The 14,550-nt window shown below is 46.7% G+C and overlaps 7 non-coding genes across 7 annotated transcripts; all 7 read left to right on the forward strand.

Moving 5' to 3' along the window:
* The first annotated feature begins 1,623 nt into the window (after positions 1 to 1,623).
* Positions 1,624 to 1,811, forward strand: LOC130345432 (U2 spliceosomal RNA). The gene has a single exon (XR_008884149.1). It is a non-coding gene; the product is annotated as a U2 spliceosomal RNA (small nuclear RNA).
* Positions 1,812 to 2,504: 693 nt separating this feature from the next.
* On the forward strand, positions 2,505 to 2,691 carry LOC130345420 (U2 spliceosomal RNA). The gene has a single exon (XR_008884142.1). It is a non-coding gene; the product is annotated as a U2 spliceosomal RNA (small nuclear RNA).
* Positions 2,692 to 4,783: 2,092 nt separating this feature from the next.
* On the forward strand, positions 4,784 to 4,974 carry LOC130345440 (U2 spliceosomal RNA). The gene has a single exon (XR_008884156.1). It is a non-coding gene; the product is annotated as a U2 spliceosomal RNA (small nuclear RNA).
* A 2,097-nt stretch (positions 4,975 to 7,071) lies between these two features.
* On the forward strand, positions 7,072 to 7,262 carry LOC130345415 (U2 spliceosomal RNA). The gene has a single exon (XR_008884138.1). It is a non-coding gene; the product is annotated as a U2 spliceosomal RNA (small nuclear RNA).
* Positions 7,263 to 9,364: 2,102 nt separating this feature from the next.
* LOC130345441 (U2 spliceosomal RNA) lies at positions 9,365 to 9,555 on the forward strand. The gene has a single exon (XR_008884157.1). It is a non-coding gene; the product is annotated as a U2 spliceosomal RNA (small nuclear RNA).
* Positions 9,556 to 11,652: 2,097 nt separating this feature from the next.
* LOC130345443 (U2 spliceosomal RNA) lies at positions 11,653 to 11,843 on the forward strand. The gene has a single exon (XR_008884159.1). It is a non-coding gene; the product is annotated as a U2 spliceosomal RNA (small nuclear RNA).
* A 2,103-nt stretch (positions 11,844 to 13,946) lies between these two features.
* Positions 13,947 to 14,137, forward strand: LOC130345416 (U2 spliceosomal RNA). Its single transcript, XR_008884139.1, has one exon. It is a non-coding gene; the product is annotated as a U2 spliceosomal RNA (small nuclear RNA).
* The last annotated feature ends 413 nt before the right edge of the window (positions 14,138 to 14,550 follow it).

Genomic DNA, 14,550 nt, shown 5'->3' on the forward strand with positions numbered 1-14,550 from the left:
GGGGGGGGGTCTCCTGGCTGTTCACACAGGTGTGTCATTGCTGTACATTGACCATGCATTGCTTCTGTGGTATTGCAAAGGCAAAGACAAATGCTTCCAGCCATCCATTGCACTAATGGATTGGTCATCAGCTGGCTGTCTATGTCCCGCATCAATATAGACCAAAGTACAGAGGGTTAGGCTATGCTATTGTGCACCTACCTGATGCATCAGAAGGTGCGAGGCCCTTGCTAAATTCTGTGCACAGACTTTGAGATCTATGCTTTAGACTGTATCTAAACCTGCTCCAACATGGACTGACATTCTGGCCTACTTTCAGCCGATGCGACTTGTCTGTCGCTGAACAGTCGCTTTTTATGTATTCAGCACCTATGTATAATGTTGTAAAAATGCTCTAGAAGCTAAAGTCGCAGAAATGTCACACATATTTGGCCTGCAACTTTCTGTGCGACAAATTCAGACAGGAAAAATCAGTATAAATCCTTAGAAAATTATCCCCCAGTGTCTCCATCTGCTGGCGGTATTGAATAAGCATTGCTGCACTGATGGGGTATGCATTAGACGAAAAAAAAGAAGAAAAAGAAGAATAATACGCCCAGAAAAGAGGCGAAAAGGAGAAAAACGTAAAAAAACGTGAAAAAAAAGTAAGAGGAAGAGAAGGGAAAAAAAGGTGGAAATGGGTTTAAAAGTGATTTCGGCGGAGAAATATATATATATATATATATATATATATATATATATATATATATATGCGCACACACACACATAGATATAAACGTATTCTCCGTTGAGATATTGCAGCCGCTGCTGTGTCCAGGCCCAGGAGCCTTAGCACTGTGCTGTGATGTCACTCAATACCACTGACATCACTAGGTGTAAACAACATCTCTCCTTTGCTGTGTATGTGACTATGGAGCTGTTTGGTGATGTCGTCTATTACGGCCTTCATAGAAGCAACAGGAGATTGTTGCATCCATCTTGAACCCTCAGAACTACAGTGCTATGATGTCACTCACTTCCACAGGCCTTGCAGAGTGTAAACAACAACAACCCAGCTTTGTTGTGTATGTAACCAAAGGGATTTGTGATGTCACCTAGAACCTTCACAGCAGCGACAGCTTTATGAGGAGCATCAGCACTGCTCTGCCTGAGCAGAACCATCACCGCCATAGGTTGTCAAATAACCCGGATTTAACCCACACAGGTAAGTCCAATGGGGTGCAGGCATGTCCTCTATGCTTACAGCTTCCCGTGGGTGTTGGTTTGATACCGTTTGGGGACAGCCAAGGAGGCATCTGCAGGCAACAAAGGTAGGTGTGTGCTTGTGTGTGTGTTTCCTATGCAGATCCTAAGCCCAGTGTCACATGCAAGTAGGAGGAGTAAGAAGGGTTCCTGGCAAATCCGGGTTATGGATTGCATTTAAAAAGGCCCCGTGGGAGTGCAATGGGCCCCTGTCTTGCTGCTTAGCAATAATGGTATGGGTTTAGGTTCTGCTGTGTGTACTGGTGGTTGACTGCCCCCCAGCCCAGAGTGTGCATGGAAAATTGTCTGGCAGCCTCCCTGACAGCAAGCAGTGATAGTGCCCATGAAGGGGACCTTGTTGGGCCCGCCCCTTTCACGGTTATCGCTTCTCGGCCTTTTGGCTAAGATCAAGTGTAGTATCTGTTCTTATCAGTTTTTCATGCCGGTGGATAGTAACGCCGGTATGGGGCTGGTGGGGATGGGTGCTGCATGGAGGATGCAGGTGTACCAGGGCTTTCCGGGGCTGGTTCTGAGGAATCAGCTCGACGGCTGCCCCGATGTGACCTGTTCCCTCCGGGTCTCGCCATGAGGCTGAGAGGGTCTAGAGCCGAGGTACTTTTGTGCCTCGGGGAGTGGTGACCCCGAGGTGCCGAAACTCACTGGGAGGATAGACTCACTGAGTTGAAGCACGGGCACCATAATCTCTTCACCTTGTGGCACTCACCTCTTGATTCCCGGCCTTCTGGCTAGGATCAGAGAAATTTTTATAGATCCGGCCGGATGTCCGGGCAGTATATCTGCACACATTCACTTATTTATTTCTTTTTTGTCTCACTGTGTCACTTTTTGCGTGTTGTGTGTTCATAGGATTGGTCAGGATGCGGTAGCCCTTCTGGGTGTCCCTCCTGGCGGTCTAGGGGAGGTGTGTGTGGCCATTAGGTTCCGCACCTCCCTGCAAACACCCCGGGTACTCCTGCTTTGGCAGGGTACCTACCGTAATCGGCTCTGCGGGCAGATACCTTGGCTAACGCCAAGGGGGATGCCGGGAGCATTTGTGGTCCCCTAGTAGCTTCGGTGAAAAGGGACATCGAACCTGGAACCTCGCAGGTACCTTTTGGTCCGGAGGCGAAGGGTAAGGTTTGTTGGGGGGCCTCTCTCCTATCGGAGAAGGGCTTGCGATAGACCGCATCCTTTGTGCACGTTTTTTTAGTGTAACACGTTTGCACTTTTTCTTGCACTTTGGGTGAATCGAAAGCACGTTCCTCGGCTTTAGATAAAAAAAAAAAAAAAAAAAAATCTGTTCTTATCAGTTTAATATCTGATACGTCCCCTATCTGGGGACCATATATTAAATGGATTTTTGAGAACGGGGGCCGATTTCGAAGCTTGCTTCCGTCGCCCTATGCATTGACCCGATATGGCAGTATCTTCGGGTACAGTGCACCACCCCCTTACAGGGTTAAAAAGAAAGATTCCTACTTTCATTGCTACCTGCTTGCTGGCTAGCCAGCTAGCCAGCCCTGTGGGCCTTGCTGCTGCTGCAGCCAAAAAACAAAAGGTGGTGGTGCTGCTGCTGCTTCTGCTGCTTCTGCTTCTGCTTGTGTCTGGCCCCTGTTGGAGCGTCCAGGCACAGGACTTCTGCTGCTGCTGACTAAATGGCCTCCTTAATTGGATCATTTGAGTAGCCAGCACACCTGTGCAGGTAGGGCATGACATGATAGGCAGCTGCCTTGATAGCGGGTGGGTGCTGAATGTTCCTAATTGACAAAATAAGATTAATGCTTATGAAGAAATATAAAATCTCATCCCTTCCCCAATATCGCGCCACACCCCTACCCCTTAATTCCCTGGTTGAACGTGATGGACATATGTCTTTTTTCGACCGTACTAACTATGTAACTATGTAACATAACATGGGGGGGGGGGGGGGGTCTCCTGGCTGTTCACACAGGTGTGTCATTGCTGTACATTGACCATGCATTGCTTCTGTGGTATTGCAAAGGCAAAGACAAATGCTTCCAGCCATCCATTGCACTAATGGATTGGTCATCAGCTGGCTGTCTATGTCCCGCATCAATATAGACCAAAGTACAGAGGGTTAGGCTATGCTATTGTGCACCTACCTGATGCATCAGAAGGTGCGAGGCCCTTGCTAAATTCTGTGCACAGACTTTGAGATCTATGCTTTAGACTGTATCTAAACCTGCTCCAACATGGACTGACATTCTGGCCTACTTTCAGCCGATGCGACTTGTCTGTCGCTGAACAGTCGCTTTTTATGTATTCAGCACCTATGTATAATGTTGTAAAAATGCTCTAGAAGCTAAAGTCGCAGAAATGTCACACATATTTGGCCTGCAACTTTCTGTGCGACAAATTCAGACAGGAAAAATCAGTATAAATCCTTAGAAAATTATCCCCCAGTGTCTCCATCTGCTGGCGGTATTGAATAAGCATTGCTGCACTGATGGGGTATGCATTAGACGAAAAAAAAGAAGAAAAAGAAGAATAATACGCCCAGAAAAGAGGCGAAAAGGAGAAAAACGTAAAAAAACGTGAAAAAAAAGTAAGAGGAAGAGAAGGGAAAAAAAGGTGGAAATGGGTTTAAAAGTGATTTCGGCGGAGAAATATATATATATATATATATATATATATATATATATATATATGCGCACACACACACATAGATATAAACGTATTCTCCGTTGAGATATTGCAGCCGCTGCTGTGTCCAGGCCCAGGAGCCTTAGCACTGTGCTGTGATGTCACTCAATACCACTGACATCACTAGGTGTAAACAACATCTCTCCTTTGCTGTGTATGTGACTATGGAGCTGTTTGGTGATGTCGTCTATTACGGCCTTCATAGAAGCAACAGGAGATTGTTGCATCCATCTTGAACCCTCAGAACTACAGTGCTATGATGTCACTCACTTCCACAGGCCTTGCAGAGTGTAAACAACAACAACCCAGCTTTGTTGTGTATGTAACCAAAGGGATTTGTGATGTCACCTAGAACCTTCACAGCAGCGACAGCTTTATGAGGAGCATCAGCACTGCTCTGCCTGAGCAGAACCATCACCGCCATAGGTTGTCAAATAACCCGGATTTAACCCACACAGGTAAGTCCAATGGGGTGCAGGCATGTCCTCTATGCTTACAGCTTCCCGTGGGTGTTGGTTTGATACCGTTTGGGGACAGCCAAGGAGGCATCTGCAGGCAACAAAGGTAGGTGTGTGCTTGTGTGTGTGTTTCCTATGCAGATCCTAAGCCCAGTGTCACATGCAAGTAGGAGGAGTAAGAAGGGTTCCTGGCAAATCCGGGTTATGGATTGCATTTAAAAAGGCCCCGTGGGAGTGCAATGGGCCCCTGTCTTGCTGCTTAGCAATAATGGTATGGGTTTAGGTTCTGCTGTGTGTACTGGTGGTTGACTGCCCCCCAGCCCAGAGTGTGCATGGAAAATTGTCTGGCAGCCTCCCTGACAGCAAGCAGTGATAGTGCCCATGAAGGGGACCTTGTTGGGCCCGCCCCTTTCACGGTTATCGCTTCTCGGCCTTTTGGCTAAGATCAAGTGTAGTATCTGTTCTTATCAGTTTAATATCTGATACGTCCCCTATCTGGGGACCATATATTAAATGGATTTTTGAGAACGGGGGCCGATTTCGAAGCTTGCTTCCGTCGCCCTATGCATTGACCCGATATGGCAGTATCTTCGGGTACAGTGCACCACCCCCTTACAGGGTTAAAAAGAAAGATTCCTACTTTCATTGCTACCTGCTTGCTGGCTAGCCAGCTAGCCAGCCCTGTGGGCCTTGCTGCTGCTGCAGCCAAAAAACAAAAGGTGGTGCTGCTGCTGCTTCTGCTGCTTCTGCTTCTGCTTGTGTCTGGCCCCTGTTGGAGCGTCCAGGCACAGGACTTCTGCTGCTGCTGACTAAATGGCCTCCTTAATTGGATCATTTGAGTAGCCAGCACACCTGTGCAGGTAGGGCATGACATGATAGGCAGCTGCCTTGATAGCGGGTGGGTGCTGAATGTTCCTAATTGACAAAATAAGATTAATGCTTATGAAGAAATATAAAATCTCATCCCTTCCCCAATATCGCGCCACACCCCTACCCCTTAATTCCCTGGTTGAACGTGATGGACATATGTCTTTTTTCGACCGTACTAACTATGTAACTATGTAACATAACATGGGGGGGGGGGGGGGGGGTCTCCTGGCTGTTCACACAGGTGTGTCATTGCTGTACATTGACCATGCATTGCTTCTGTGGTATTGCAAAGGCAAAGACAAATGCTTCCAGCCATCCATTGCACTAATGGATTGGTCATCAGCTGGCTGTCTATGTCCCGCATCAATATAGACCAAAGTACAGAGGGTTAGGCTATGCTATTGTGCACCTACCTGATGCATCAGAAGGTGCGAGGCCCTTGCTAAATTCTGTGCACAGACTTTGAGATCTATGCTTTAGACTGTATCTAAACCTGCTCCAACATGGACTGACATTCTGGCCTACTTTCAGCCGATGCGACTTGTCTGTCGCTGAACAGTCGCTTTTTATGTATTCAGCACCTATGTATAATGTTGTAAAAATGCTCTAGAAGCTAAAGTCGCAGAAATGTCACACATATTTGGCCTGCAACTTTCTGTGCGACAAATTCAGACAGGAAAAATCAGTATAAATCCTTAGAAAATTATCCCCCAGTGTCTCCATCTGCTGGCGGTATTGAATAAGCATTGCTGCACTGATGGGGTATGCATTAGACGAAAAAAAAGAAGAAAAAGAAGAATAATACGCCCAGAAAAGAGGCGAAAAGGAGAAAAACGTAAAAAAACGTGAAAAAAAAGTAAGAGGAAGAGAAGGGAAAAAAAGGTGGAAATGGGTTTAAAAGTGATTTCGGCGGAGAAATATATATATATATATATATATATATATATATATATATATATATATATGCGCACACACACACATAGATATAAACGTATTCTCCGTTGAGATATTGCAGCCGCTGCTGTGTCCAGGCCCAGGAGCCTTAGCACTGTGCTGTGATGTCACTCAATACCACTGACATCACTAGGTGTAAACAACATCTCTCCTTTGCTGTGTATGTGACTATGGAGCTGTTTGGTGATGTCGTCTATTACGGCCTTCATAGAAGCAACAGGAGATTGTTGCATCCATCTTGAACCCTCAGAACTACAGTGCTATGATGTCACTCACTTCCACAGGCCTTGCAGAGTGTAAACAACAACAACCCAGCTTTGTTGTGTATGTAACCAAAGGGATTTGTGATGTCACCTAGAACCTTCACAGCAGCGACAGCTTTATGAGGAGCATCAGCACTGCTCTGCCTGAGCAGAACCATCACCGCCATAGGTTGTCAAATAACCCGGATTTAACCCACACAGGTAAGTCCAATGGGGTGCAGGCATGTCCTCTATGCTTACAGCTTCCCGTGGGTGTTGGTTTGATACCGTTTGGGGACAGCCAAGGAGGCATCTGCAGGCAACAAAGGTAGGTGTGTGCTTGTGTGTGTGTTTCCTATGCAGATCCTAAGCCCAGTGTCACATGCAAGTAGGAGGAGTAAGAAGGGTTCCTGGCAAATCCGGGTTATGGATTGCATTTAAAAAGGCCCCGTGGGAGTGCAATGGGCCCCTGTCTTGCTGCTTAGCAATAATGGTATGGGTTTAGGTTCTGCTGTGTGTACTGGTGGTTGACTGCCCCCCAGCCCAGAGTGTGCATGGAAAATTGTCTGGCAGCCTCCCTGACAGCAAGCAGTGATAGTGCCCATGAAGGGGACCTTGTTGGGCCCGCCCCTTTCACGGTTATCGCTTCTCGGCCTTTTGGCTAAGATCAAGTGTAGTATCTGTTCTTATCAGTTTAATATCTGATACGTCCCCTATCCTGGGACCATATATTAAATGGATTTTTGAGAACGGGGGCCGATTTCGAAGCTTGCTTCCGTCGCCCTATGCATTGACCCGATATGGCAGTATCTTCGGGTACAGTGCACCACCCCCTTACAGGGTTAAAAAGAAAGATTCCTACTTTCATTGCTACCTGCTTGCTGGCTAGCCAGCTAGCCAGCCCTGTGGGCCTTGCTGCTGCTGCAGCCAAAAAACAAAAGGTGGTGCTGCTGCTGCTTCTGCTGCTTCTGCTTCTGCTTGTGTCTGGCCCCTGTTGGAGCGTCCAGGCACAGGACTTCTGCTGCTGCTGACTAAATGGCCTCCTTAATTGGATCATTTGAGTAGCCAGCACACCTGTGCAGGTAGGGCATGACATGATAGGCAGCTGCCTTGATAGCGGGTGGGTGCTGAATGTTCCTAATTGACAAAATAAGATTAATGCTTATGAAGAAATATAAAATCTCATCCCTTCCCCAATATCGCGCCACACCCCTACCCCTTAATTCCCTGGTTGAACGTGATGGACATATGTCTTTTTTCGACCGTACTAACTATGTAACTATGTAACATAACATGGGGGGGGGGGGGGGGGGGTCTCCTGGCTGTTCACACAGGTGTGTCATTGCTGTACATTGACCATGCATTGCTTCTGTGGTATTGCAAAGGCAAAGACAAATGCTTCCAGCCATCCATTGCACTAATGGATTGGTCATCAGCTGGCTGTCTATGTCCCGCATCAATATAGACCAAAGTACAGAGGGTTAGGCTATGCTATTGTGCACCTACCTGATGCATCAGAAGGTGCGAGGCCCTTGCTAAATTCTGTGCACAGACTTTGAGATCTATGCTTTAGACTGTATCTAAACCTGCTCCAACATGGACTGACATTCTGGCCTACTTTCAGCCGATGCGACTTGTCTGTCGCTGAACAGTCGCTTTTTATGTATTCAGCACCTATGTATAATGTTGTAAAAATGCTCTAGAAACTAAAGTCGCAGAAATGTCACACATATTTGGCCTGCAACTTTCTGTGCGACAAATTCAGACAGGAAAAATCAGTATAAATCCTTAGAAAATTATCCCCCAGTGTCTCCATCTGCTGGCGGTATTGAATAAGCATTGCTGCACTGATGGGGTATGCATTAGACGAAAAAAAAGAAGAAAAAGAAGAATAATACGCCCAGAAAAGAGGCGAAAAGGAGAAAAACGTAAAAAAACGTGAAAAAAAAGTAAGAGGAAGAGAAGGGAAAAAAAGGTGGAAATGGGTTTAAAAGTGATTTCGGCGGAGAAATATATATATATATATATATATATATATATATATATATATATATATATATATGCGCACACACACACATAGATATAAACGTATTCTCCGTTGAGATATTGCAGCCGCTGCTGTGTCCAGGCCCAGGAGCCTTAGCACTGTGCTGTGATGTCACTCAATACCACTGACATCACTAGGTGTAAACAACATCTCTCCTTTGCTGTGTATGTGACTATGGAGCTGTTTGGTGATGTCGTCTATTACGGCCTTCATAGAAGCAACAGGAGATTGTTGCATCCATCTTGAACCCTCAGAACTACAGTGCTATGATGTCACTCACTTCCACAGGCCTTGCAGAGTGTAAACAACAACAACCCAGCTTTGTTGTGTATGTAACCAAAGGGATTTGTGATGTCACCTAGAACCTTCACAGCAGCGACAGCTTTATGAGGAGCATCAGCACTGCTCTGCCTGAGCAGAACCATCACCGCCATAGGTTGTCAAATAACCCGGATTTAACCCACACAGGTAAGTCCAATGGGGTGCAGGCATGTCCTCTATGCTTACAGCTTCCCGTGGGTGTTGGTTTGATACCGTTTGGGGACAGCCAAGGAGGCATCTGCAGGCAACAAAGGTAGGTGTGTGCTTGTGTGTGTGTTTCCTATGCAGATCCTAAGCCCAGTGTCACATGCAAGTAGGAGGAGTAAGAAGGGTTCCTGGCAAATCCGGGTTATGGATTGCATTTAAAAAGGCCCCGTGGGAGTGCAATGGGCCCCTGTCTTGCTGCTTAGCAATAATGGTATGGGTTTAGGTTCTGCTGTGTGTACTGGTGGTTGACTGCCCCCCAGCCCAGAGTGTGCATGGAAAATTGTCTGGCAGCCTCCCTGACAGCAAGCAGTGATAGTGCCCATGAAGGGGACCTTGTTGGGCCCGCCCCTTTCACGGTTATCGCTTCTCGGCCTTTTGGCTAAGATCAAGTGTAGTATCTGTTCTTATCAGTTTAATATCTGATACGTCCCCTATCTGGGGACCATATATTAAATGGATTTTTGAGAACGGGGGCCGATTTCGAAGCTTGCTTCCGTCGCCCTATGCATTGACCCGATATGGCAGTATCTTCGGGTACAGTGCACCACCCCCTTACAGGGTTAAAAAGAAAGATTCCTACTTTCATTGCTACCTGCTTGCTGGCTAGCCAGCTAGCCAGCCCTGTGGGCCTTGCTGCTGCTGCAGCCAAAAAACAAAAGGTGGTGCTGCTGCTGCTTCTGCTGCTTCTGCTTCTGCTTGTGTCTGGCCCCTGTTGGAGCGTCCAGGCACAGGACTTCTGCTGCTGCTGACTAAATGGCCTCCTTAATTGGATCATTTGAGTAGCCAGCACACCTGTGCAGGTAGGGCATGACATGATAGGCAGCTGCCTTGATAGCGGGTGGGTGCTGAATGTTCCTAATTGACAAAATAAGATTAATGCTTATGAAGAAATATAAAATCTCATCCCTTCCCCAATATCGCGCCACACCCCTACCCCTTAATTCCCTGGTTGAACGTGATGGACATATGTCTTTTTTCGACCGTACTAACTATGTAACTATGTAACATAACATGGGGGGGGGGGGGGGGGGGCTCCTGGCTGTTCACACAGGTGTGTCATTGCTGTACATTGACCATGCATTGCTTCTGTGGTATTGCAAAGGCAAAGACAAATGCTTCCAGCCATCCATTGCACTAATGGATTGGTCATCAGCTGGCTGTCTATGTCCCGCATCAATATAGACCAAAGTACAGAGGGTTAGGCTATGCTATTGTGCACCTACCTGATGCATCAGAAGGTGCGAGGCCCTTGCTAAATTCTGTGCACAGACTTTGAGATCTATGCTTTAGACTGTATCTAAACCTGCTCCAACATGGACTGACATTCTGGCCTACTTTCAGCCGATGCGACTTGTCTGTCGCTGAACAGTCGCTTTTTATGTATTCAGCACCTATGTATAATGTTGTAAAAATGCTCTAGAAACTAAAGTCGCAGAAATGTCACACATATTTGGCCTGCAACTTTCTGTGCGACAAATTCAGACAGGAAAAATCAGTATAAATCCTTAGAAAATTATCCCCCAGTGTCTCCATCTGCTGGCGGTATTGAATAAGCATTGCTGCACTGATGGGGTATGCATTAGACGAAAAAAAAGAAGAAAAAGAAGAATAATACGCCCAGAAAAGAGGCGAAAAGGAGAAAAACGTAAAAAAACGTGAAAAAAAAGTAAGAGGAAGAGAAGGGAAAAAAAGGTGGAAATGGGTTTAAAAGTGATTTCGGCGGAGAAATATATATATATATATATATATATATATATATATATATATATATATATGCGCACACACACACATAGATATAAACGTATTCTCCGTTGAGATATTGCAGCCGCTGCTGTGTCCAGGCCCAGGAGCCTTAGCACTGTGCTGTGATGTCACTCAATACCACTGACATCACTAGGTGTAAACAACATCTCTCCTTTGCTGTGTATGTGACTATGGAGCTGTTTGGTGATGTCGTCTATTACGGCCTTCATAGAAGCAACAGGAGATTGTTGCATCCATCTTGAACCCTCAGAACTACAGTGCTATGATGTCACTCACTTCCACAGGCCTTGCAGAGTGTAAACAACAACAACCCAGCTTTGTTGTGTATGTAACCAAAGGGATTTGTGATGTCACCTAGAACCTTCACAGCAGCGACAGCTTTATGAGGAGCATCAGCACCCCTCTGCCTGAGCAGAACCATCACCGCCATAGGTTGTCAAATAACCCGGATTTAACCCACACAGGTAAGTCCAATGGGGTGCAGGCATGTCCTCTATGCTTACAGCTTCCCGTGGGTGTTGGTTTGATACCGTTTGGGGACAGCCAAGGAGGCATCTGCAGGCAACAAAGGTAGGTGTGTGCTTGTGTGTGTGTTTCCTATGCAGATCCTAAGCCCAGTGTCACATGCAAGTAGGAGGAGTAAGAAGGGTTCCTGGCAAATCCGGGTTATGGATTGCATTTAAAAAGGCCCCGTGGGAGTGCAATGGGCCCCTGTCTTGCTGCTTAGCAATAATGGTATGGGTTTAGGTTCTGCTGTGTGTACTGGTGGTTGACTGCCCCCCAGCCCAGAGTGTGCATGGAAAATTGTCTGGCAGCCTCCCTGACAGCAAGCAGTGATAGTGCCCATGAAGGGGACCTTGTTGGGCCCGCCCCTTTCACGGTTATCGCTTCTCGGCCTTTTGGCTAAGATCAAGTGTAGTATCTGTTCTTATCAGTTTAATATCTGATACGTCCCCTATCTGGGGACCATATATTAAATGGATTTTTGAGAACGGGGGCCGATTTCGAAGCTTGCTTCCGTCGCCCTATGCATTGACCCGATATGGCAGTATCTTCGGGTACAGTGCACCACCCCCTTACAGGGTTAAAAAGAAAGATTCCTACTTTCATTGCTACCTGCTTGCTGGCTAGCCAGCTAGCCAGCCCTGTGGGCCTTGCTGCTGCTGCAGCCAAAAAACAAAAGGTGGTGCTGCTGCTGCTTCTGCTGCTTCTGCTTCTGCTTGTGTCTGGCCCCTGTTGGAGCGTCCAGGCACAGGACTTCTGCTGCTGCTGACTAAATGGCCTCCTTAATTGGATCATTTGAGTAGCCAGCACACCTGTGCAGGTAGGGCATGACATGATAGGCAGCTGCCTTGATAGCGGGTGGGTGCTGAATGTTCCTAATTGACAAAATAAGATTAATGCTTATGAAGAAATATAAAATCTCATCCCTTCCCCAATATCGCGCCACACCCCTACCCCTTAATTCCCTGGTTGAACGTGATGGACATATGTCTTTTTTCGACCGTACTAACTATGTAACTATGTAACATAACATGGGGGGGGGGGGGGGGGGGGGGTCTCCTGGCTGTTCACACAGGTGTGTCATTGCTGTACATTGACCATGCATTGCTTCTGTGGTATTGCAAAGGCAAAGACAAATGCTTCCAGCCATCCATTGCACTAATGGATTGGTCATCAGCTGGCTGTCTATGTCCCGCATCAATATAGACCAAAGTACAGAGGGTTAGGCTATGCTATTGTGCACCTACCTGATGCATCAGAAGGTGCGAGGCCCTTGCTAAATTCTGTGCACAGACTTTGAGATCTATGCTTTAGACTGTATCTAAACCTGCTCCAACATGGACTGACATTCTGGCCTACTTTCAGCCGATGCGACTTGTCTGTCGCTGAACAGTCGCTTTTTATGTATTCAGCACCTATGTATAATGTTGTAAAAATGCTCTAGAAGCTAAAGTCGCAGAAATGTCACACATATTTGGCCTGCAACTTTCTGTGCGACAAATTCAGACAGGAAAAATCAGTATAAATCCTTAGAAAATTATCCCCCAGTGTCTCCATCTGCTGGCGGTATTGAATAAGCATTGCTGCACTGATGGGGTATGCATTAGACGAAAAAAAAGAAGAAAAAGAAGAATAATACGCCCAGAAAAGAGGCGAAAAGGAGAAAAACGTAAAAAAACGTGAAAAAAAAGTAAGAGGAAGAGAAGGGAAAAAAAGGTGGAAATGGGTTTAAAAGTGATTTCGGCGGAGAAATATATATATATATATATATATATATATATATATATATATATATATATATGCGCACACACACACATAGATATAAACGTATTCTCCGTTGAGATATTGCAGCCGCTGCTGTGTCCAGGCCCAGGAGCCTTAGCACTGTGCTGTGATGTCACTCAATACCACTGACATCACTAGGTGTAAACAACATCTCTCCTTTGCTGTGTATGTGACTATGGAGCTGTTTGGTGATGTCGTCTATTACGGCCTTCATAGAAGCAACAGGAGATTGTTGCATCCATCTTGAACCCTCAGAACTACAGTGCTATGATGTCACTCACTTCCACAGGCCTTGCAGAGTGTAAACAACAACAACCCAGCTTTGTTGTGTATGTAACCAAAGGGATTTGTGATGTCACCTAGAACCTTCACAGCAGCGACAGCTTTATGAGGAGCATCAGCACTGCTCTGCCTGAGCAGAACCATCACCGCCATAGGTTGTCAAATAACCCGGATTTAACCCACACAGGTAAGTCCAATGGGGTGCAGGCATGTCCTCTATGCTTACAGCTTCCCGTGGGTGTTGGTTTGATACCGTTTGGGGACAGCCAAGGAGGCATCTGCAGGCAACAAAGGTAGGTGTGTGCTTGTGTGTGTGTTTCCTATGCAGATCCTAAGCCCAGTGTCACATGCAAGTAGGAGGAGTAAGAAGGGTTCCTGGCAAATCCGGGTTATGGATTGCATTTAAAAAGGCCCCGTGGGAGTGCAATGGGCCCCTGTCTTGCTGCTTAGCAATAATGGTATGGGTTTAGGTTCTGCTGTGTGTACTGGTGGTTGACTGCCCCCCAGCCCAGAGTGTGCATGGAAAATTGTCTGGCAGCCTCCCTGACAGCAAGCAGTGATAGTGCCCATGAAGGGGACCTTGTTGGGCCCGCCCCTTTCACGGTTATCGCTTCTCGGCCTTTTGGCTAAGATCAAGTGTAGTATCTGTTCTTATCAGTTTAATATCTGATACGTCCCCTATCCTGGGACCATATATTAAATGGATTTTTGAGAACGGGGGCCGATTTCGAAGCTTGCTTCCGTCGCCCTATGCATTGACCCGATATGGCAGTATCTTCGGGTACAGTGCACCACCCCCTTACAGGGTTAAAAAGAAAGATTCCTACTTTCATTGCTACCTGCTTGCTGGCTAGCCAGCTAGCCAGCCCTGTGGGCCTTGCTGCTGCTGCAGCCAAAAAACAAAAGGTGGTGCTGCTGCTGCTTCTGCTGCTTCTGCTTCTGCTTGTGTCTGGCCCCTGTTGGAGCGTCCAGGCACAGGACTTCTGCTGCTGCTGACTAAATGGCCTCCTTAATTGGATCATTTGAGTAGCCAGCACACCTGTGCAGGTAGGGCATGACATGATAGGCAGCTGCCTTGATAGCGGGTGGGTGCTGAATGTTCCTAATTGACAAAATAAGATTAATGCTTATGAAGAAATATAAAATCTCATCCCTTCCCCAATATCGCGCCACACCCCTACCCCTTAATTCCCTGGTTGAACGTGATGGA

This window comes from Hyla sarda, unplaced genomic scaffold (assembly GCF_029499605.1).
Source record: "Hyla sarda isolate aHylSar1 unplaced genomic scaffold, aHylSar1.hap1 scaffold_751, whole genome shotgun sequence".
NCBI lineage: Eukaryota > Metazoa > Chordata > Amphibia > Anura > Hylidae > Hyla > Hyla sarda.